The sequence below is a fragment of the Macaca fascicularis genome, chromosome 10 (genome assembly GCF_037993035.2).
Source record: "Macaca fascicularis isolate 582-1 chromosome 10, T2T-MFA8v1.1".
NCBI lineage: Eukaryota > Metazoa > Chordata > Mammalia > Primates > Cercopithecidae > Macaca > Macaca fascicularis.
This window is the reverse complement of record NC_088384.1, coordinates 115,668,849-115,691,437: the sequence shown is the minus strand read 5'-3', so window position 1 is coordinate 115,691,437 and position 22,589 is coordinate 115,668,849. Positions and strand designations below refer to the sequence as shown.

Here is a 22,589-nt window from a genome sequence, read left to right as displayed (position 1 = left end):
TACCACTAGCGTGCCCATTTTATGAAGGCGGGAACTGAGTTGGAGACGTGACGTAACCAACCTAAATGGAGAGGCTGGGATTCACACCCAGCTCAGCCTGATTTCAGAGGCTGCACCTGCAACCATAACACTTCGTCCCTCGTGAGAATTAAAACATTGCCTGAAATATTTCTGGCCCCTAGAGCATTAAGATACGGCTTTGCATTACAAACCCTTCCAGGGCTCATAAAGTCTGAATCCATTATATCTACCTCCCAGGCGATAAGGTGAAGACCGAAAGCTGGGCGCTGAACGGTGATGCAGTAAGCAGAATATCAGTATTTAAACTGAGCAGAGGAATCATGTAAAAATTAGACATTTCCCAATAATGTTATACAGTTGAGTGGTTTGGGAGAAAATATTCTTCGGAAAAATCAAAATGATAATGAAGTTAGGAACCTATTAGTTAATCTGTTACAAAGTCTTTGGCTTTGTAAGAACCTCCTAAATAATTAATCGTGTTATCCATTAACCTCTGCCCTATTACACCACTCAAGGAACCAGAGTCTAGAGCCACAGGAGGTAATAAATCGTGGGCATGGGGTGACTCATTATTAAAATTAAATATGTCATTAGCAGCTCCTGATAATACCTTTTCCATGACTTACAGAGCCCTCCACAACACAAAAACCCAGGCCATATTAAAGTGTCCAGGCAAGTGAGCTTCTTTTTTTTTTTTATTTCCTCTAAACAAAAACAAAAACAAAAACAAACAAACAAACAAACAAACGGGATACACATGCAGAACGTGCAGGTTTGTTATACAGGTATACATGTGTCATGGTGGTTTGCTGAACCCACTGACCTGTCCTCTAAGTTCCCTCCCCTCACCCCCCTACCCCTCAACAGGCCCTGGTGTGGGTTGTTCCCCTCTCTGTGTCCATGTGTTCTCACTGTTCAACTCCCACTTATAAGTGAGAACATGTGGTATTTGGTGGTCTGTTCCTGTGTTAGTTTGCTGAGGATGATGGCTTCCAGCTTCATCCATGTCCCTGCAAATGACATGAACTCATTCCCTTTTATGGCTGAATAGTATTCCATGGTGTTTATGTGCCACCTTTGCTTTATCCAGTCTATCACTGATGGGCATTTGGGTTGTTTCCATGTCTTTGCTATTGTAAACAGTGCTGCAATCAACGTACATGTGCACGAGTCTTTATAGTAGAATGATTTATATTTCAGAACCCTACTTTCACGAAAAAAAGCCTAATCTCTAGGCTGCTCTATGTCACTGGGAGTGTGACAGGACCCCCCAGAAGCAGAGGCTATAGGTAAATTTCTCCTCTCGTCTCCCCATCAACTCCTACAATCCTCCCCTTCCTGCCCCCATGCACCCCAGGATGAAGGTGGGGGACAGAGTGCAAAAGCAAGAGCACTGCAGGTCAGTGTTTCTCAGCCCCTGGGTGACCACCCGCCTGGGAAGTACTGGGATACTCCACTTTGAAGCAGCTTCGGGAAATTTCGGTTAGGCAGAATCCCCAAAGAGTGATGGGGAAGATGGGTCTCCCCGGGACTGGGCATGAGCTTAAAGCAGGCAAGGGAGAGTGATGTGAGGGGAAGTAGGGGGGCATTTGGATTCCAGCCTGCGCACTTTCATGAGCCCTGTGATCTGGGCAAAGCCACTTCCTTCCTCTAAGTCCCTGTAATAATCAGAAATGGCAGAACCCCAATCAAAGCTGCTGAAGCCTGAAAGGGAGGAAGTGTTTAACTGAGAAGCCTGGGGGTGCATCAGCTTCACACACGCTGGATCCAGGGATGCAGATAATGCCATAGGGAAATCAACCCTCAAAATGTCTTTGCTCAGCTTTCCTTTGGGCTGGTTCCAGTCTCAGGCAGGCTCCACCTGGGTTGGAGAAAATGGCCACCAGCATTCCAAGCCCACATCCGACCAGCTCTGTGACTTCTTGTGGAGGGAAAACAACTCGTTCCAAAAGCTTCAACTGAAGTCCTAGAACAGATCCCCATTTATGAAGCCTGAGTCATGAGGCCACCTAAGAACCAATTTCCAGGGGCAGAGACCGTGGAGGATGATGCTCAATTCCACGTGGATACAGATGGAGGAGGTGCGCCTTCTCCCAGCCAGATGCAAGGGGCCTGAGGGACAGGAGTAGACTACCAGGACCTCCCCTGGCTTTGCTGTTCAACCCCAGCACATCCCAGGATGTGACCATCTCGGGAACCCGGATCGGTGGTAGAACAGAGTCAGCACTGCCCATGGCTCATCATGGCCTATGAAGGGCATGTGGTAGCATTAGATGAGAGGCCACCAGCCACAGCCCAGATGATACAGTCCCTGTACATCCCACACACCGCAGGGTGAGGACGATGGGGAAGCAGGTTCAGAAGCAGGGACACTCCAGGTCAGTGTTTGCTCAGGCCCTGGCAACCTCCCTCCTGGGAAAGGACATAGGCTACCACAGGCCGGGACCAGATGCCACTCCACAGGGGCTTCTGGGAACACAGACCTCAGCTCTGAGGACCACAGGCATTCCCGTTCATACAGCCAGAGCCCCAAGCCTCAGCCCAATCATCCATGCCAGCCTGGGGTGACGTTTCCTAAGTCCCTTCAAAAATGAGGACGACACAGTGAGGCATTTTGGGGGCTGGCTCTGTGTCCTTGAAAAGACTGTCCTCTGTTGGAGTATAAGGCCTTCCTGACTCTTTGGATGTGAAATTCCATTTCTTTTAGGAAATACTGGTGATAACAGTGTTATTATTATACTATTGCAAAACCAAGGATGTTGGGGTTTTTCTTCATTGTTGTTTTTAAACAACGCTAGTTGACCAAAATATAAAAGTTGGCAACTCCTGCCCACCCCTTCTGCCTCTGTCAAGCCCCCTATAAACTGCACCAAGACAAAGTCCTACCTCTCTCCTCCCTCCATAATTACCCAAAAACTGTCACTGCGAACAAACCTCCCTCCTATGTCCCTGCAGAAAGGCAGGTACTAAGTGTCTGCTGTTGCTGAGGGCTAGGGGAGAGAAGAGTGGGGCATCTGAGCAGCAGCATCCCCCAGAAGCTCATTAAAAATGCACAGTCTCAGGCCCACTCAATGGATCAGAATCCACATTTTAACCAGATTCCCAGTGATGTGTATGCACACAGAAGTTTCAGAGGCGCCGGACCAGACTTTATCGAAGGACCTCGTCTTGATCATTATGGCAACCAAGGGCCCCTAAGATGGGCATCTGCCTCTGACTTTTAGCCCCTGGGCATTCTTCCCTGAGCATGGCTTCTATCCCAGTATGGGAGGTCTACACCTCTTTCAGCCCTGCTAAACCCACACTTCGACTTCCATTCCATGATGACAGCTAACAGTCATGAAGCTGGTTCCACATGCCAGCATCCCTGGTGGTGGTCACTTCAACTCCAGAAGCCCCACAGACCCATCCCTTCTTCATGAACGTTTTACCAAATCCCTCCAACCACCCCTGTCTACCCTGCATATGTAACTTTCCTCCTCGAATCCCCTAGAACACTGAGAACCCTAGAGCTTCCTTGATAAGCCTAAGGACCCTCTGCCCCTGAGTCAACATTTCTCATGCCTCCCTCCCCATTTCGTCAGTACAAGCTCCTTGAGGGTGGCTGGGACCGGATCCTGCCTCTGTGCAAGGACCCCCACCCCAGGGGCACTTCCTCTAGATGGTGCTGGGTAACCGCCCACCCCAGGGGCACTTCCTCTAGATGGTGCTGGGTAACCGCCCACCCCAGGGGCACTTCCTCTAGATGGTGCTGGGTAACCGCCCACCCCATGGGCACTTCCTCTAGATGGTGCTGGGTAACCGCCCACCCCACGGGCACTTCCTCTAAATGGTGCTGGGTAACTGCACCACCCGGTGTCTCCCCAACTTCACTCTCGCGTCACCACTCTCACCACTCTTATGGATGTTGCTCTAATAGAACCACTTGGTCGAAAATGAATATAAAGTTTTCTTAAGAAAGTTTAAAATGAAAACTTGACATCTACTTTAATGGAAATGCAAAATTTTTCTAATGAAAAATTGAACAGGCTGGGCATGGTGGCTCAAGCCTGTAATCCCAGTACTTTGGGAGGCCTAGGCGGGCAGATCACCCTAGGTTAGTAGTTTAAGACCAGCCTAGCCAACCCCATCTCTACTAAAAATACAAAAATTAGCCAGGTGTGGTGGTGGGCACCTGTCATCCCAGCTACTCGGGAGGCTGAGGCAGGAGAATCGCTTGAACCTGGGAGGCAGAGATTGCAGTGAGCCAAGACCACACCACTGCACTCCAGCCTGGGCAACAGAGTGAGACTCCATCTCAAAAAAAGAAAAAAGAAAAATTAAACAGACATATATCTGATATGAACGTTCTTTATAAAATTAATAGTTCATTTACTGCCTAAAATCATCTCACACACTGCCAGGAAATCAGCGTCATGATTGACACTAATGAGTTGACTGGACAGTGGCGACCACCAGGACACACTCACCCGCGGGCTGGGCTTTAGGACCTGCCCTGTATTCATGCATTTTGCAGGAGTGTTTCTTCTTTCCTTTGGCTGCATGGAACCCCCGGTCTACAGCCACACCCGCGGGTGTCACTTAATGCCATCATGGGGAGTTGGGTGCTTCCTTCTAGTGACTTGCCATCAGTCACAGTGGGAAGACAGAAGGCCACAGTGGCGGTCTTGACAAGCAGGACACTCATTCAGTGCCACCCACTGCAATTGTGTTGAGGACAGTTGTGAGATTAAGAGAATTCTATTTCATGAGCACTAAGCTCCAATTCCAGAGAGGCAACCATTGCTTATTCTGCTCCATTGTCTGACAAGGAGCAGAAGACGGAAGCCTCCAGATCTTCTGGGGACAGGCATGGAGCTCACACCCTGGAAGGGCAGGATGATCAAGTGAAGAGAACCAGGAAGAAGGCAACCACTCACGGCCACAGAGAGAGTCCTGGGACAGATCCTGCCCTCACGGCCCTCAGAAGGAGATCGCCCTGCTGACACCTTGATTTCAGACCTCCAGCCTCCAACACTGCGAGAGAGTAGGTTTCCGCTGTGGAATTCCCCAGTCTGCAGCACGTGCTAGGGCAGCCACAGGAGATGGGCTCGGCCAGAACAGGGGAGGGAGAAGGTGAAGGCTGGGCCTTCTCGGGCAGCCAGGGCCTTCCTGGGAAGAAGGGAGATGGGGCAAAGGCTTGAGCCTCCACAGGCACCAGAGAAGCAGAGGCCTGGGGACCAGGAGGAGGCTGCCCCTGCCACCAGAGCATGGTGGGGGCACGACATAGAGAAAAGGAACCAGGTGGGCAAAGGCTGCCCCCGAGCCAGCATCCACGCACGCCGCCCATGCCACCTCAGGAACCAAGGGGCCTGGCACCTCATTATTTAAAAGTTAAGTTTCACCTGGTTGTTGTGAATCTATAGATGTGATAAAATTTCACACAATTATTCACTGAAAAAAACAGCAAAAGTGCTTGTAAAACCTGGTAGAATTCGCTAAGGCCTCTGGTTTAGTTAACGTCACTGTACCGACGTCCACCTCCTGGTGCCAATCAGTGAACCGCGGAAAGGTGGATGCTGTCATTGAGGAAAGCTCTGCAACCCCCATGTGAGTCTAAAATTATTTCAAAAAAGTTTAGAAAGTGTAAACAATTGTACTAAAAATAAAAACAAACAAACAAAGAAACCAAAAACAAGGTCTAACCTCTGTGGCTCTTCCTGGCACAGGGCTGCGGCTTCTCAGTCCTTTTCCCAGCCTTCCAGGGTCCCGCAAATCCATCCTGCTCTGGCCCACCTAGTAGGTGCTGTGGGGAATCCTCCAGAGTACAGGCAACAGGAGAGGTCTCGAGACCAACCAGGAGCCAGGAGAATGAACTGATCCTCTCCCCCACTTTGTGTTTCTTTGTGTTTTTGTGAATTTTGTCAAACAGAACTCAGGGAGAGAACAGGACTCGCCTCTCTCCCCGGGAGCCAGGAGCCAGAAATGCCTGCACGTGGCCCCATGCACGGCTGCACTCCGAGGGCCAAAGCCTCCATTCATGCGCAGGCTGCGGGGACAGCACAGCGCTTGCTCTCTGTGAAATGCCCGATTTCAGCTTGCAGCCATCACTAGCTTGCACAGCATCCCTGGCCTGCCTCAATGGCAACCCTTGTCCCTGAGAAGCACAAAGCCGCCTCTGCTCGGGAGCCAGGGCTGCAGCTGGGGGGCGTCTCCACCCCATGACTGGGCCCATTCTTCCCCAGCACACAGGCGACCCTGCCAGGGAACACGCATGGCTCGGAGCTCCCAAGTACTCTCTCCTGGCAAGTGAGGAGTGTAAATAAATCTTGGGAGGAGGACATGAGAGAGAAACACAGTCCCCGGAGGACAGTATTCTGGAGTGGCCACATGAGTTGGAAACTTCTACGCTGAAGCCTTAAGAGGTTGGTGAGTTTCCTGTCACTGAAGGCATTCGAGCAGGGACAAGAATTTTCCTGGGCAGGGATAGGCTAAGGAAGGGGCGGAAGGAAGCAAGCACGGCCTGGATAGGTGGATGGATGGAGAGAGAGATAGATACACAGATTGACAGATAATGGTAGATGATCGATTAGTAGATAGATGATAGATTATAGATATATTGAAAAATAGATGATAGATCTATTGATACATAAATAAAAATAGATAAATGATAGATTGATGGCTAGATGCTAGAATATAGATACATTTATAAATAGATGATAGATACATAAATAGAGATAAATGATAAATATATGGATGACAGACACATACATAGATACACAGAGCCTTCCTAAGCAGGAGGGCATCACTGAGTCACAGATGCAGGTGGGCACCTGACCTAATCAGTGTTGTCCAGTCCCAGATATCTCTATCGAACCACACACGTCTCCCCATCGCCAGGTACAATTTCCACCTGGGGATCTGATAGGTCTCTCAAACAGAACCTGTCCAAAGCTGAACAGAGCATTGATTTGCCCAGCCCCCATCCTGCTCATCTCAATGGCTCCTCCCCATTGCTGCCAGAACCTCTCCATCCTTCCAGCTGCTCAGGCTGGAACCCTTCCAGTCATCCAGGACTCTTCTCTCTCATGCCAGCCACCTGATCCCTCTCACACCACACCTAGCTCTACCATCATCTTAAGTGGATTCTCCGAAAAGCAGAGCTGCAGGCAGGCTTAGGTGCAGGTAGCTTATTTGGGAGATGTCTCAGGAAGCAGAAGCAAGGGAGCAAGGAGAGTGAGGGAGGGAGGAGGGGCAAACCCACACACAGGTGCATTTCCCAGGTCACAGCTGTAGGCAGCAAGGCTGCATTCTGTGAAAGCTCCAAGAAGCACCCACCTAAAGGATGCATGCCCAGGATGTTTACTCCCATTCCGTCAGCTGAGGATTGTCCTTCAGACATTAGCTCCCCTAATGTTCTGGCTGCACTTTGATGCTTGGGAGAATATCCACAGCACCGGGCTAATGGCTGTGCTGTGCTGGAAAATGTTTGAGTGTTGTAAGGGAGCTGATATGTACATTTGCCAATTGCCATGGTGTAAATATTTCCCCCTGCGGCCAGCTTGCATTATTCATGAAAATGTAACCACCTGTTCCAACACAGCGCTCATCACCCAACATGCTGGTTGATTGAAGCCACAGCTGAAGACCAAGGCAGAGTTGGTCCAAGGAGCTGTGATGCAGGCACCAAAAACATCTACTGTGAACAAACTGCTCCAAACCACCAGCATCTCTGACTAAATGACCTTCAAATCCTCCCTTGCCCGGCACAATCTCATCTCACACTGCAGCCATTCAAATCTCCTTCAACGGGCAGCTCTGAAAATAAAGCCCAGGTCTTCCCCCAGGCCTTGGCACCTCTCCAGGATCCTCCCCTGGCCACTTCTTGGCATTGTGGGCATCAAAAACTTGCCCTTCTCCATCACTCACTCAGATTCCCTGGTCTCCTTGTTCCTCCCACACCCAAGCACACGCCTGCTGCAGGGCTGTTGCACCTGCTGTTCCTGCTGCCCTAGTGCTCTTCTCGAGGGTAGTCACATGACCAGCTCCCTCACTTTGCCTGGTCTCTGCACAGATGCCCTGCTCTAAGGTCTTCTCTGACCCACGATCACAGACAGTCGGGCTCTCCTCCCTGCCAGTCTCATTCCTCCAGCCTCACCTGATCATCATTCAAGGCATCTATAACCACCTAGAGTCCTATCACACATCTATTTCTATGCTGTCTGTTTCCCCTCATCCCACAAGACTACTCACTCCATGAAGGCAGAGACATCAGTCATCACCACAACCTGCCACATATAGCTATATGCAAACTCCAAAACCAGTGACAGACTTAAAACAGGTGTCCAGTAAATATTTGTTGAATGGCTGGTGACCATGAATTCTGGACGGAGAGTTCAGATTGGTTTCATTTTTAAATTCCCTGCAGAGTATTGCAAATAATATGTCTGGCTCTCAACTCCTGGGTCAGATGCCCTCTACAGTTTGGTCCAGCCCTGGTACCCCAAGGTGGGTTGGCCTCTCCCCAGCACAACGGAAGCACTGAGATTTCTTGCAGCACAGGAATCTCCACACCCCTCACCGCAAACCCTGAGGTATGCGGTCACAGATATAAGCGGTGAACCCTCCAAATGCCTCCCAGACCCAGAAACAGCCAGAAACGAACAGAGAAGTCTCATCTCAAAGTCAGTCCCCGCCCAGGAGCTCTCAGCCAAGAACCCGAGCGTAACAAGGGTGAGAAACAGCCCCAGGCTGTCACACAAGACAAGACGGTGCATGCAGAGGAAAAGCCTGCGTGCATCCATGGTGAGGATGTGCCCACTCTGACATTGGGGTGAGAGGAGGAAAACTGGGCTCAGAGGGGGAAAGCTGGGCTCAGACGGGCAACGGGAGTTGGGCAAGTTCCTAAGCAAGAGAAGAAGCCAAAGGCGGCCAGGGAGACATCAACGCGTTCCTCCTGCACAGCCATGACATCCTACAAATGATCTCTCTTAATTTTAACATCAGCTTTGGGAGAGGGCCATGAATAGATTTCTAAATATATTCCAGAGCAGAATTAAGTGGGATCTTCCAGTTTCTGAAAGTGACTCGTGGAGAGTGCATCAGATGGGATGAGAACATGACATCAGCCACAAAGGCAGCCATACTGGGCAGCTGCCTGCCAGGCAAGCCCTGTGCCCGCAGAGACCATTCTCAACCACTCCTCCCAACCACACCAGCTCCACGCACCTTCTCTAACAGGAATGGGGCTTGCCTCAGGGTCAACGGAGGCCTCTAGCTATCAGATTGCAGAGATCTCTGCAGACCCTGGCTCTCGGCAGAATTTACAAAGAAAACAAATGAGAATCTATTCCATGACTCAAGATGCCCTGCAAGCAGATGATGAATGTAAAAAGAAGTTCTGGATTGAAGGACATTCTACAGAACACCCTACAGGTGCTCCTCAAAACCGCTAAGGTCACCAAGAACAAGCAAAGTCAGAAAAGGTGTCACAGCAAGAGAACCCGAAGGCACATGATGGCCAGATGTCATGTGGGATCTGGATGGGATCCGGAGATGGAAAAAGGGCATTAGAAAAATACCAAGGATGTTGGAATAAAGTATGAACTTGAGTTAATAATAATGTTTCAAGAGTGGTTCATTAGTGATACAAATCTACTATAAGAATGAAAGGGAACCAGGGTGTGGGGCTTACGTAAAGTCTTTGTACTAGCTTCACAATTTTTCTATAAAATTTAAATTACTCTAACATTAAAAGTTTTTTTTTTAATCTTCTTTCTATCAGACTGAGTTAGGGGGCTCCAGCAGGTCAGCTCCAGCCCCTGGAATATGTTCCTTGGGTAGGCCCACAGAATGGCACTCGAGGTGCCAGAGACCACTCGGATAGGGACTGAGGCGGCTGCCAGGAGGTGCCTCCCACAGGCTACACAGGAGCAGTGTGGGAGGGAGACCAGGCCGGAGACATTTCTAGTCTCCAGAGCAGGGTGTCCTCAGATCAGCAGCATCAGCGGCACCTGAGATCTTGCTAGAAATGCATGTTCATGCTGGCTTCATGGCAGATGCGTCAAGTCAGGAACTCTGGGAAGGGACCCAGCATGCCGCGTAGACAAGACCCCAGGCGAGTCTCATATACCCTAAAGCTTGAGACCCCCGCTCTAGAAGATCACCCAGGAGGACAGAGACCCCAACAGGGAGCAGGTGTGGAGCAGTCCGCCAGTGCATCAGGGGCTGTGGGATGCAGCCACGTAGGAGTTGGTGCATGCTGTACTTGGCTTGAAAGATGACCTGGGATCAAAATATTCAGACACCCATGAGAGCACCAAAAGAGAGGCAATTTTCACCAACTTCCAGGCCCACATCAAAGAAAGCCACCCTCTAGAGACACTGCCTCAACCATTTCCCACTCTTTTTTTGCGATGGAAAAAAAAAAAAGAGTGTCGCCTCTGTCGCCCAGGCTGGAGGGCAATGGCCGGATCTCAGCTCACTGCAAGCTCTGCCTCCCGAGTTTATGCCATTCTCCTGCCTCAGCCTCCCGAGTAGCTGGGACTACAGGCACCCACCACCACACCTGGCTAGTTTTTTGTATTTTTTTAGTAGAGACAGGGTTTCACCGTGTTAGCCAGGATGGTCTTGATCTCCTGACCTCGTGATCCGCCCGTCTCGGCCTCCCAAAGTGCTGGGATTACAGGCTTGAGCCACCGCGCCCAGCCCCATTTCCCACTCTTATGTCCCCACCCTCCAAATCGAGAGGCGACACACCAGCAGCTCCCATCCACTTTCCATCACTTCTCCTGCCAGTGGGTCCAGTTTCCCTCTTGGGAAACCAAAACAGGACACCCCCTCTACACAATACCCAGGGGTGCCAAAGCAGAAGTGGGGTGACCTTTCTGAGTCCCAGATCAGCGGGTCACCCTCTGCTCCATCAGTGTCAGCAGCTCTCCATCACTCCACAGGATACAGACAAAACCCCTCAACCTGGTCTTCCCTGTCCTGCGTGGCAGACCCGAGCCACCTCCCCATTCCCACGCACCAGCTGTTCAACCCATGCTCACACGGTGCCCTTCCCACCACAGGGCCACCACATCCACTGTTCCTCTGCCAGGGACAGTGGTCACCATCCCCACCCCTCCTTCATCTGGTCCATTCCCACATATCCTTCAAACTTTGTATCTATATGCCCCAGATACAGTTTTAAGAGGAAAAAGCCAGGCACAGAACAGGGGCTAGCATGTTTCCCTTCATGTTAAAAACAAAAGAAGAAGAAAAAAATGTGTAGAAATTTCCTGAAAGCGTACATAAGAAACCCATCAGCAGCTGTCTCGGGACAAGAGACGGGTGCACAGCCAGACAGACCTGGTTTTCGCTAACGAAAAAGACAGTCGATGTTTGTTGAATACACACATATAATATACACATACATACATGTAATAGGCACGTGACAGATCATACCATTTAACCCCCACAACAACGGCATGGTGCGGACAATACTATAATTCCCATTTTGTAGATGAGGAAACTGAGGCCAAAGAGGAGAAGCAGACAGCTGGCAGGTCGTAACACGGGCTGGACCAAGCCTGATCCATGTGGAGCTGGTATACCTGCCCCACCCCATCCTATCTCCAGCCGCCCTGGAATTTTTCAACATGCGCGTGTTCTACTTTTCCAGTTTTAAAAAGCCTGTTGAGTTTTTTTTTCCATAATACTCCTGCCTCCCACAAAAAGCATTTATTTTCCCTTCCCTGCCTATATTTCCAAGGGATGGGGGAGTGTTTTTGAAAGCTATACAGCATACAGGAACCATGGTTCTGAGGGTTTGCTGAAGATTTTTTTTTTTTTTTGGTCAAAGCTGCTGTAAAATTAGAATCCTTGTAGAAGCCCTCCTCAAAATACATTTCACAATGGGACTACATATTAGCCCAGGGGTTTTGCTCCAACAGGATAAGCCCAGACACTCTGGATAGCAGTTCACAGCTTTCAAGCAGGATGTGCATCTCCTGGTGGGTGCCGGGAATCATCAGTCCTGGCCACAGCCGGCTCCCCCAGTAGCCAAGGGCAGATGGACAGATGGGAGCTGGTGTCCAGCTCAGGTCCCGAGACGTCTCTAACCCCGGGTCTCCCTCATTCTCAGTGTGGAGCTGAAGGGTCAAGAGACACACATGGCCTCTCTGTGTGCAGCGAGGTACTGGGACAATCTCTGGGCCTCCGCAGCAAACAGGGACACCCCTTGCAGCAGTCACACAGCAGCCTCCTCCTGAGACAGTGACCACTGCAAACCAGGAGATGGCTGCTGTGTCAGCAGGTCCAGCACTTTCTACTCTGCTAACTGACATGAACAGAGCATTTACCAGAAGGTAAATTACAGTTATATTACTGTAATGTCAAAATCCTGCAAAGGTCACGTGCCTCATCTGGAACTCATACCCACCCCAGGAGTAGGAACTAGCATTGTCCCCAGTTTATAGAGGAGGATCCCAAAGCATGGCCTGATGAAGGGACTGACAGAGGTTGGCCAGGCACAGTCAGTAGGGCTGAGGCTGAAGCCCGACCCAAAGGCCAGCTTTCAGGCACCCGGGCGCACTGGCTCCAGCTCCCTGCAGGAGGGATGCACCATGGCCCTGACCCTGAGTCCCTTTCAGCCTTTCAAAAAAAAATGAGGGGAAGTTATCACAAAAAAATCAGGGGACGTATGCACACATGCACACCCGCACAAACACTTGTACAGGCACATACACACACATACACACATGTACAAACACACACGCATACACACGCAATGACTCATTCTCCCAATGACTTTCGACAAAAATAAGCAGAAAAAGCTATAGTGAAGGTTATCGCCTAAAAGACAGATGGCAAAGTTGACCTTAAAAGATCTGCTTGTGAGTCTCAGAGGCTGTGCCTTCTCCCAGGAGCTGCCTCTTCTCTCTGGGAAGAAAGGAGCGGAGTGGGTAGGGAAGAGGTAAGACAAATTAAGCGCCATGTGATTCTGCAAAGGTGACCTCTCTTCCTTTGTCCTCTGCAACCCCAAACTCTTTTCCAGCTTGGCACACAGTATGTGGCGGATGTGGCTCACTGTGCCCCCCACACCTCCCCAGGGGCCGGTGGCCTGTGCTCCCTGTCACCTGTATACAGCTCCCACAGGGAAGGCCACTGAGGCAGGCAGGAAGGCCAGACTGCCACTGCCAGCCAGTACCTACCTGGGAAAGGCCACCGTGGAAAATCTACAAAGGGTTCTGGACTACCCATGAGGGCAAGAAAGACGGGAAGGAGGCAAAGATCTTATCATGCACCAGAAATATGCCTGAACCCCAGAAGAAAGAGAGAAACGGGGCATGTTACGTGTGCCAAGACCATGCTCCCAGCTCTGACACCATGGATGGTTCCCAAGATGTGCCAGGCTGACATGGGCTGCCCAGCATGGCCCCACCTAATCCCTGTTTGGGTCTGACTCATAGGTCCTTCCACAGGGCAAGAGCAGGAGTCTGGGCAAGCCCCAACTCTGCCACCTGCTCCCTGGGGAACCCGGCTACATCACAGTCTGTGTGTACCGGGTGCTCACCTACAAATAACCGACCTGCACAGGGGTCTGCAAGGATGAGGAGGAAGCAGGGGTGGGAGCCCACAGCCCCTGAGAGCACCCTCCCAAATTCTACACAGCAAGCACCTCAGCAGAGGCGAGGACCTGGAGGCCTGGAGCGTCCTATGCTGCCAGAAAGCAAGAAAGAGCTCAGACAATGATGGGAGCACTCCACTGGCACAGACGCCGACTCGAAGGAGCTCCCAGTGGCCATGTCTGGGACAGTTCCAGCAACAAGAAGATGACAGCAGTGGACTCTACTCCACAGGATCAACATACACGCAGGCGTCCACACTAGCGTAAGTAAACAGGTGAATAAAGGCAGGGGAGCGTGGGGGAAGCTTTCCTTTATTAGTAAGTAATGGAACTCACTAATACATTTAAGGGAAATGACGGAAAGAGAGCCACCCCTGAACACGCACCATGGTGACAACTGGCAGGCGAGGATTCCCCAGGCGGGAAAACGTATGATGAGAAACAATGTCTGACAGTCTCAAGGTCGTTTCCCACAAAATGCTGACGAATTACAAAGAGGAAGAAAGTGTTAAATTTAGAGCAGAGACACCTGGCTGAGCAACCAGTCAACATCACCAGGATCGGTACAACTGACCTAGGGGTCTCCAGCGACATCACTTATGGGGGATTTGTGCCAATAACGCATAAACTGGATTTAATAAGAAGGAAACATCAGACAGCCCCTCATTTAGGGACAGTCTACAAAATAACTGAAAGTCCTCTTCAAAGGCATCAGGCTATGAAGACACTAAGGAACTGTCCCACATTGGCGGACGCTAAGGAGACGTGCTGGCCGGATGCCACGTGGGATGCGGGGGGATCACAGGATAGAAAAGCATGTTGGCAGAAAAATGGACTCAATTCAGATAAGGTCAGTAGATGAGTTAATTGTATTGTACCAAAGGTAATTTCTTGGTTTTGATGACTTACTGTACTTAAGTGGGATGTTATTTGGGGAATATAGGTGAAAGGTATGCAGGAGTTATTTTTTACTATTTTGTGATATTTTTAGATGTCTAAAATATTTCAAAGTGAAAAGTTTAAAAATGTTCTAAAGGAAATTAGAAATACACATAAAAAGGAGTGAATATGGGGCCAGCTTGAGAGTCACACTAGTAAAGCCACCAGGTAACCATGGAAACACTCCGGGGTTAGGGTGAGTGTGAGGAGCCAGGGAGGGCCTCGGAGGGGTACCCCTCCAGGTCCTGTGTGCCCACAGGGAGGGTGACAACAGTCAAAAGGGCCCTGACACTTTCACAGCTGGCACAGCCCCCAGGCCACTCCTCCTGCGACCTCAGGACAATGCCATGACCAGCCCATTTCACAGATCAGGAAACCAAGGCAGCACAGAGCAGAAGCATCAGAGTCTGGCCGCACAGCTTTGCATCTCAGCTCTGTCAGGGTAGCCAGGTGACCAGGATGATCCCTTCACCTCTCTGAACCTGAGGCTTTCCCCTGTAATATGGAAGCAATAAACTTCCCTCCCCGTATTAGTTTTCCATTGCTGCATACACAAAACCATAAGCTTATGGGCTTAAAATAACACCCACTTATTAGCTCATAGTTCCATAAGTCAGAAGTCAGGACATGGCAGGACTGGGTCCTCTGCTTGGGGTCTCAAAGGCTGAAATCGGTGTGTCAGCCCAGGTGCCTTCTCATCTGCTCGGGGTCCGAAAGGCTGAAATCGGTGTGTCAGTGGGGTACCTTCTCATCTTCCCTCAAGGGGAGACTCTACTTCCGTGCTGTTGGCAAGAGTCAGAACCCTGCAGGTATGGGACTGAGATCCCTAGCTCTCAGCTCCTAGAGGTCACTCACATTCCCTGCCACACAGTCCCCTCCATCTTCAAACCAGCATCCCCCGCTTCCATCCTGTGCTTCCAGTCTCAACCTCCAGGAAGAACTTTGTCCACTTTAAGGCTCCCTTGATTAGGGCAGGCCCACCAAGGCTCATACTTTCTTAAGTCACCTGTGCCTGTAACATAGCCTAGGCATGGGGGCGAAACCGCTCACAGTCGCCGGTCCCTGCCAAACTCAGGGGAGGGGGCTACACAGGATATGGGTCACGGAGGGTCTTCATTTGCTCACAGTAGGAGAAGCACACAGGAGGTAGTGAGCATCCACCCCCGCCAGCAGCCCTGCTCTATGGTGCCAGGAAAAGAAACTTTGCCCAAGGAATCCACATCCAACTCCCATTTTCCAGCTTCTTATGTATACGGAAGAAAACACAGTCCATCCTAGGGCACCCCAAGCAATGTCTCCGAGTATCCTGCACTACCCCAGACTCTCTCCAAACAGGTCCAGGCCCTCAGCCCTGCTCAGGTTGAGACAGCAACTCTCGCACAGGCTTCAGGGCTCCTGCATGAGGGTCCTGGGCAGAGCATTTGGCTGCACCATGGGGTGCCCAGATACCACATAGGTGCCTCATGGCACATGTCCTCCCCTTCCCTCTCCGGCCCTTCCCTTCCAAGCTGAGATCGAGCCTCTTCTGCACAGATCCTACTCCGGACAATGTAGGCCCAGCCCCTTTTCTGAATGAGCTCTGCAAACCCCAGCCCAGGTCCCATCATCTGTCGCTGCCACACCCTCTTCCCTGGTCTCACTCTGCTGCCTTCCTGGGACCCATTTCTGCCTGGGGTGGCCAGCCAGAGTGATGGCTTGGAAATGTGCCTGATCACATTGTCTCTTGGTCCCTGTCACACACACTCACACACGCACACACTCGCACCCCTCTCTTCAGACATCCCATGGTTCCTTCATGGCAGATAAGCTCCGCCCCAGTCCAGGAGGCCCCAACCGGCTGGCTCCCAGCTCCCCTGCATCCCCATCCCGCCGTACTCCTGCTTCTCTCTTGCCTCTGGCCCCAGCCGAGGCTGCCCCCACCACCTGGCCTTTGCACTGCCAATCTCTCGGCCTAGCATATCTTTCCCTTCCCTGCTGGGCTAATTCTAAGCCACCTTTTGGCTCTAACTCAAGTGACCTCCCCTGGACCCTTCCCTCAGATCCCCAGACATGCCAACCCCTCTACAAGCCCGCAGGGCTCCAGGGCAGCCTCCCCACAGCTGGATGGGGCATTTGCCTGTGAGCTGATATGATCCAAGCCCATCACCCACCAGACTATCTACCCACGGGGATGAGACAACAGGTTTGCTTGCTGTGCTATTCCCCAAGCCCAGCCTCACCCCTGACATTATCACAGGCACTAAATTTGCTGGAAGGGAAGGAGAAAGAAGAAGGACAGAGGGAGGGATGGAAGGAGGGACGAAGGGAGAAATGACATGTGCCATGAGCTATGCCTCTTTTTTCTACTCAGGCTCTCATTTGTGGAAAAAAGCCGCTTAATTTCCCTTCCCCACCTAGCACAGGCACCCAGAATGTCAGCCCCACGAAACGTTAGCTGAGCCCCTGGGTGCTAAAGTGAACAACTTCCACCTCCTCCCTGCTAAAGATTTCACCAGGCAAGATGCAACCATCAGTTCAACAAAACAGAAAAAAAAAAAATGACTGGAATCCCTCTTTTCCTGTAAGAAAATAGCTGCTCTACGCTAATATCCTCTGGAATACATTGTTATTAGTTAATTTTGTAACACCACATAGGGACCAATTGTTAACAAATGTGTGGGCTCACTTTCAGTGATGCATATTCCTGAGAAGTCACACTCAGGCTGCTGCCCACTGGCTTGCTCATTTGCTCCAGGAATTCGCACCAGGGTGAGACTATTTAACCTGAAGCCATCATGGAACTGTTTGTTTGTTGTTGTTGTTTTGGGTTTTTCCCCCTCGATTTTAATTTTTTTATGGGAACATGGGAATAGGTCTGAGGAGGGGTGCTAGGCATCACTATCATGTACCCAAGAGTCAATCAATGTTTACCATGCACCTACTATGAGCATAGCTCTATTCTACAGCCCAGGATGGAGCTGGAACACCACAAATCCCCAAAGAAAAAGGATACAAATATAGTCCCCAAGTGGAAAAGGGCTGGAAAAATATTACAGGAAAATAATCACATTAAAATGTCAACACTGTTTGAAGTAATGATCTTAAGGAAAAGACAGGCTGTATTAGACTCCCAGTGGGAAGCAAGCAGAGAAAGCCAGCCCAGGTGAATGAGAGCACAGGCGATACTCTGAGCTTACCCCACATGGCATGGTATGAAATTTGCTCCAAAACTCACCCTTCTCATTAAAAAAAAAATGAGCTAAATTATAAATTTTCCCTAAATCTTTTGTTATTTTACATCAAAGCAGAACCAGCTACTTGCAAGGATTAGGGGAAAGAACCAACCAAAGCAAACAGCTGGTGCTCCCTTAGCTCAGTGTCCACATGCAGGTTCCTTCCTGAGCCCAAAGGCAACCCTAAGGAGCCCAGGGGCTCGTGGTCAGCTCAGCGTGGCCACAGCCTCACGTCCCAGCTAGAATGAGACTCAGTCTTTGACCCTGGGTCTTTCACCCAACTCACCGTTCTGACTGCCTCAAGCCAGCTCCCCCACTAGGAAATCAGGGTGGTGCAACACCTTGAAAGGAGCTTCCCAGCACATGCCAACAGTCTCCTGAACCAGCTCCAGGGCAGTACAGGGTGATGGGAGGAAGTTCCAGAGGGATGCCCGATTTCACCCAGCAGCTCAGGCCAGGAAAACCCTCCCTCCTGCATCTTGAGGACCAAAGGGAGACAAGGGCATCTGGGAGCCTCAAAACTGCACCAGACCAGAGCCTCCTGCTCTCATCCACCAAGACATGGCCTTTGGTGAAAGCTTCTCCACAGTGATAGGAGGAGGCGAATGCTAGCTCATGGTGACCAGGATCGTCCTGTGTCCCAGGAACTGAGCTAAATGCTTTACAGAAATCATCTCCTCTCAGCATCATGACTGCCCGTCTAAGGGGGTATTAATATAAGCAAAGTAATCCTCACTCTGCAGATGGGAAAACTGTGGCTCAGAGATGTTAGGTAGATCTTCCAAAGCCACACAGTGAACCCAGGCAGTCTGACACCAGAGTCCACGTATCTGCAAGCACCCCACAGACCTTGTCTGTTGGCATCCAATGTCAAGGCATCGCCCTATCAGAGGTGGCAGGAGATTCCAAGATGATTCTGACTGCAGGAGCCCACAGACTACATAGGTCTAATGTGTGGATTACCAGACTGGCCTCAATTCTCTACCTCTCCTGTGTCTACATATGACCTTCCTGCTCCTCCAAACAAAGGGGTCAAGTGTTTTTCCCTCCCTTTGACCTGAAGTTGGCCAATAGGCTAACGGAATCAGCATGAGTGAAGGTTTTCAGCCTAGGCCCTAAGAGGTCCCACGTATCTTCACCACTACACAAGACTAACATGGCTGGTTTAGAACGCAGGTCCAAGAAGGATAACAGATGCACGGAGAAGAGCCAGCCTGGACTTTCAACCCTGCCAACCTTCAGAAACCCAAGGACTGAAAGCTCAATGCTGTAGGGCCACTGAGGTCTAGAGATTGCTTTTGCAGAAGACTGTGACACTTGCGAGAGAATGAATGGGATACAGCACAGAAAGGGACAAGTTGAAGAGGCCTGGCACTTATTACTTATGTGTCCTGTCATTTTACTTGTCAAAATGTTATGCCCCTAGCCAGACCATGAGCCTCTTGGATGCACGATGCCTCTTTACATTGCCCTCACACCATGCTCCGTGCACACAGTAGCACTTAATGCGTCAGCAAATAGCTAAGTAATCGTGGCCGGGCCACAAGACCAAGATGAAAATTTACAACAGCATTTCCCCATTTCACTGAAACCTGTACACCAGCTTTGTGGTTTTTGGCAAGCCTGTGTCTTCCAAGCACTACCTGCATGGTTTCTTCACATATTTCTGTGTATTACCACCAGTACGTTATTACTCTTTTTAAGTCATGTTCTTTTTTATGTAAATAAGCTTGATTGGAAAGAACACTCCTATAGGACCCCTCTCGATGGAAAACCTGTATCTCTGGTTGTACATAGAGACTAACAGGAAAATAAAGAATGTGCGGCAGGAGCCAGGCAGACCCCCGAAAAACAGGTGACAAGACAGTCCTGACTCCGTGGAGGTCATCAGATCTCAGAAGCTTTGCACAAAAAATCCAGCCAATAAATGTGCCAAAGTCAGCAACCACTTGACCCATGTGACTCAAGAAACGCAGCCACCCCAGGAGCAACGCTGCCTAAGACAACGTCTTCCTGCCAAAGGGAAGCAGAAAGATCATTTCTGGCATAGCTTCCTGACTTCATTGAAACCCCAGAGCTAGTGATCACAATAAGGCAACAATTTTTTCTATATATGGATACAAATTTTCAAGAGATAATTGAACCAAAAAGTAATGCCATAACAATACAACTCATTAGGAAGAGTATTGCAAGACCAATGGTGACTTTTTAAAAGGGTTGTATTACAAACAGGAGCATAGTACATATAATAAATACACTTCTTAAGTAATATAACCACAGCTCCTGTTTTCTCAGTGCAGGGCAGATCCATTTCGTCGCTGCCAACTAATCAATGTCAAAGTCTACAGATGTCGTGCCCATTAGATAAGGTGCGTTGCCAAGCTACCCATCCAACTGACTTGCTTTAACAAACAGGAACACAAGCCCCAGCCCATTAAAGACGGGACCTTCAACAACTCTGCAGACAGCTGATTCTCTGCCATTACCTTGCCTGACTTTCAATAAATAAATCTTGTCCCAGTGGCCATTCTGGTTAAATGAACTGGGAAATGAAAGAGTACATTTGCCTCTGTGTGCTTTTGTGACTACAGGTATGTATACATCTGTCAGCTAGATGGCTGGAGCCAGGAATGGGGGTGAAACACACATATCTATTCCATGTAAAGGACAGAGGACCACTTTCCAGTAAGATGCAGGATGAGGGAGGCAGAAGCTGGGTGGTGCAGATAGGGATGGGCCAGGCCTCAGACTCACTTGGATTCAAGATCCTCTTCAAGCCACCCCTTTATATAAATGCGACCATGGGCTGGTTACTCAGCCTCCCTAGCTTTCTGGCCCTACCTCAGGGGTTTAGAGGAATATTCAATAAAAGGAAGTATGATGGTTCCTTTTATAACAAGAGTTGACACTAAGCACATTTTCACTCCAGCCGTTGATCACTGACCAGATGATTGGCTCTATGAGCAACAGTGACCCTGCCTATCTTGTTCCCTGGACATTGTTAAATAAAATTTGAATGGACATAATGTTTAGGCTTGGATCACACATCTTAGCCCGACCTTTAATGTCTTAGTAATGGCACAAAACATAAAAACTGCTTCAGTCTTCCCATGAGATTCTTTCTATCTGAGGTTTGAAGGGGCAACTGCAGGCCACATGCAGCTCCCAGACACGTTTTGTTTTGGTCACACGGTGCTTTTATAAAGTTGATAGGGCAGAGACTGTAGTTCACTACCTAATAGTCATTCACACCCTCCCCTCCCTCTGAACCTGCTCTTGTTAGGGGTAGCAATACACCTATCTTAAACAAACAAACAAACAAAAAGAAAAAGTTACACTTCCTAGGCTCCCTGGCAGCTGGGAGTAGCCATTTGATGCCCTCAGGCCAAAGAGGTATAAGTGGGTGTCACTGGGCAAGGCTCCCAAGAAGGCAATGGCAAACTTGGCAGGTGGACACCCTGTGCCTCTCACTATCCTCTTTGTCCTGCCTAGAAAATGTACTTGTTGCTGGAGGTAAAGTAACCATGTTGCAACCAGAATTCAGTATGAAATTCACTGAGCATCTCACCCTGCGACAGGGACACCATTATGCTGTCTGGACTTCTGGTGGAAGGAAAACCTTTATCTTCTTTAAGCCAGGGTTATTTAGGTTTTCTATTACATAAAGTCAACCCAATCCCTAATAGATAAACTTGCCAATATTTAAAAATCACATCTGATAGGGTTTGAATGTTTGTCCCCTCTAAATCTCATGTTGAAATGGAATCCCTAAGGTTGGAGGTGGGGCCGGGTGGGAGGTGTTTGAATCATGGGGGCGGATTCCTCATGAATGGCTTGGTGCTGAGGGAGTTCTCGTTCTGATAGTTTATAAAAGATCTGGTTGTTTAAAAAAGCAGGGCACCTCCCTTCCTCGTCCCTCTCTTGCTTCCACCATTACTGTGTGATGTGCCGGCTCCCGCTTTGCCTTTTGCCATAATTGGAAGCCTCCTGAGGCCTGACCAGGAGCAGATGCTGGCACCATGCTTCCTGCACAGCCCTCAGAACTGTGAGCCAATTAAACCTCTTTTCTTTATAAATTACCCAGTGTCAGGTATTTCTTTATAGCAACACAAACACCTAACACAACATCTCATATGAAAATCTGGATTCCCAGTGTCGCTCTTAAAACAGGATAGTCAGCCAGGCATAGTGGCTTACACCTGTAATCCCAGCACTTTGGGAGGCCGAAGTGGGCAGATCACGAGGTCAAGAGTTCAAGACCAGCCTGGTCAGCATGGTGAATCCCCATCTTTACTAAATGTACAAAAAATTAGTCGGGCATGGTGGCACACACCTGTAGTCCCAGCCACTCGGGAGGCTGAGGCAGGAGAATTGTTTGAACCCAGCAGCAAGAATTACTTGAACCAAGCAGGCAGAGGTTGTAGTGAGCAGAGATGGTGCCACTGCACTCCAGCCTGGGTGACAGAGTGAGACTCTGTCTCAGAATAAAAAAAACAGTCTCGCCAGCCTGGGCCCACATTTCTGCATGGCAAGAAGCAGCTCTGCCCCAGCAGGCATGCACCCTGACCCTCCCATGGCGGGAGTCCTGGCCCTGCAGACACTGCAGTTTGGTACCCTATGTTAAAGAGTTTTCTAGTACATGGAATAGAACCCAGCTCTCAATTTCAATAAGAAAAGGCCTCAAACTAATATACTTGTTTTTTTTTTTTCAAACTTTTTCTTTTTACCTCTGTTCCTGTGACATTTCATATCCTCCCATAAATGCTGCCCTGGCTAAACCTCTGGGGAGGGCCCAGGACACACCCACTATCTGCACCGTCCCCTCC

General features: G+C 49.7%; 1 protein-coding gene and 1 long non-coding RNA gene across 9 annotated transcripts in view; one reads left to right on the top strand and one right to left on the bottom strand.

The window, feature by feature from the left end:
* The window catches only part of PHACTR3 (phosphatase and actin regulator 3), a 271,324-nt gene that overhangs the window by 213,799 nt on the left and 34,936 nt on the right, over positions 1-22,589 (bottom strand). For 2 of the 8 annotated variants that reach the window (XM_005569491.4, XM_074005624.1), the window contains exon 1: positions 5,707-5,937. The exons of the other annotated variants lie outside the window; for them this stretch is intronic. The gene's annotated coding sequence lies outside the window, so the exon portion shown is untranslated. Of the gene's footprint in view, positions 1-5,706; positions 5,938-22,589 lie in introns of those variants that run through there. 8 annotated transcript variants of the gene reach the window in all.
* On the top strand, positions 6,319-9,619 carry LOC141407947 (uncharacterized). The gene is made up of 2 exons (XR_012419589.1): positions 6,319-6,425; positions 7,604-9,619. It is a non-coding gene; the product is annotated as an uncharacterized lncRNA (long non-coding RNA).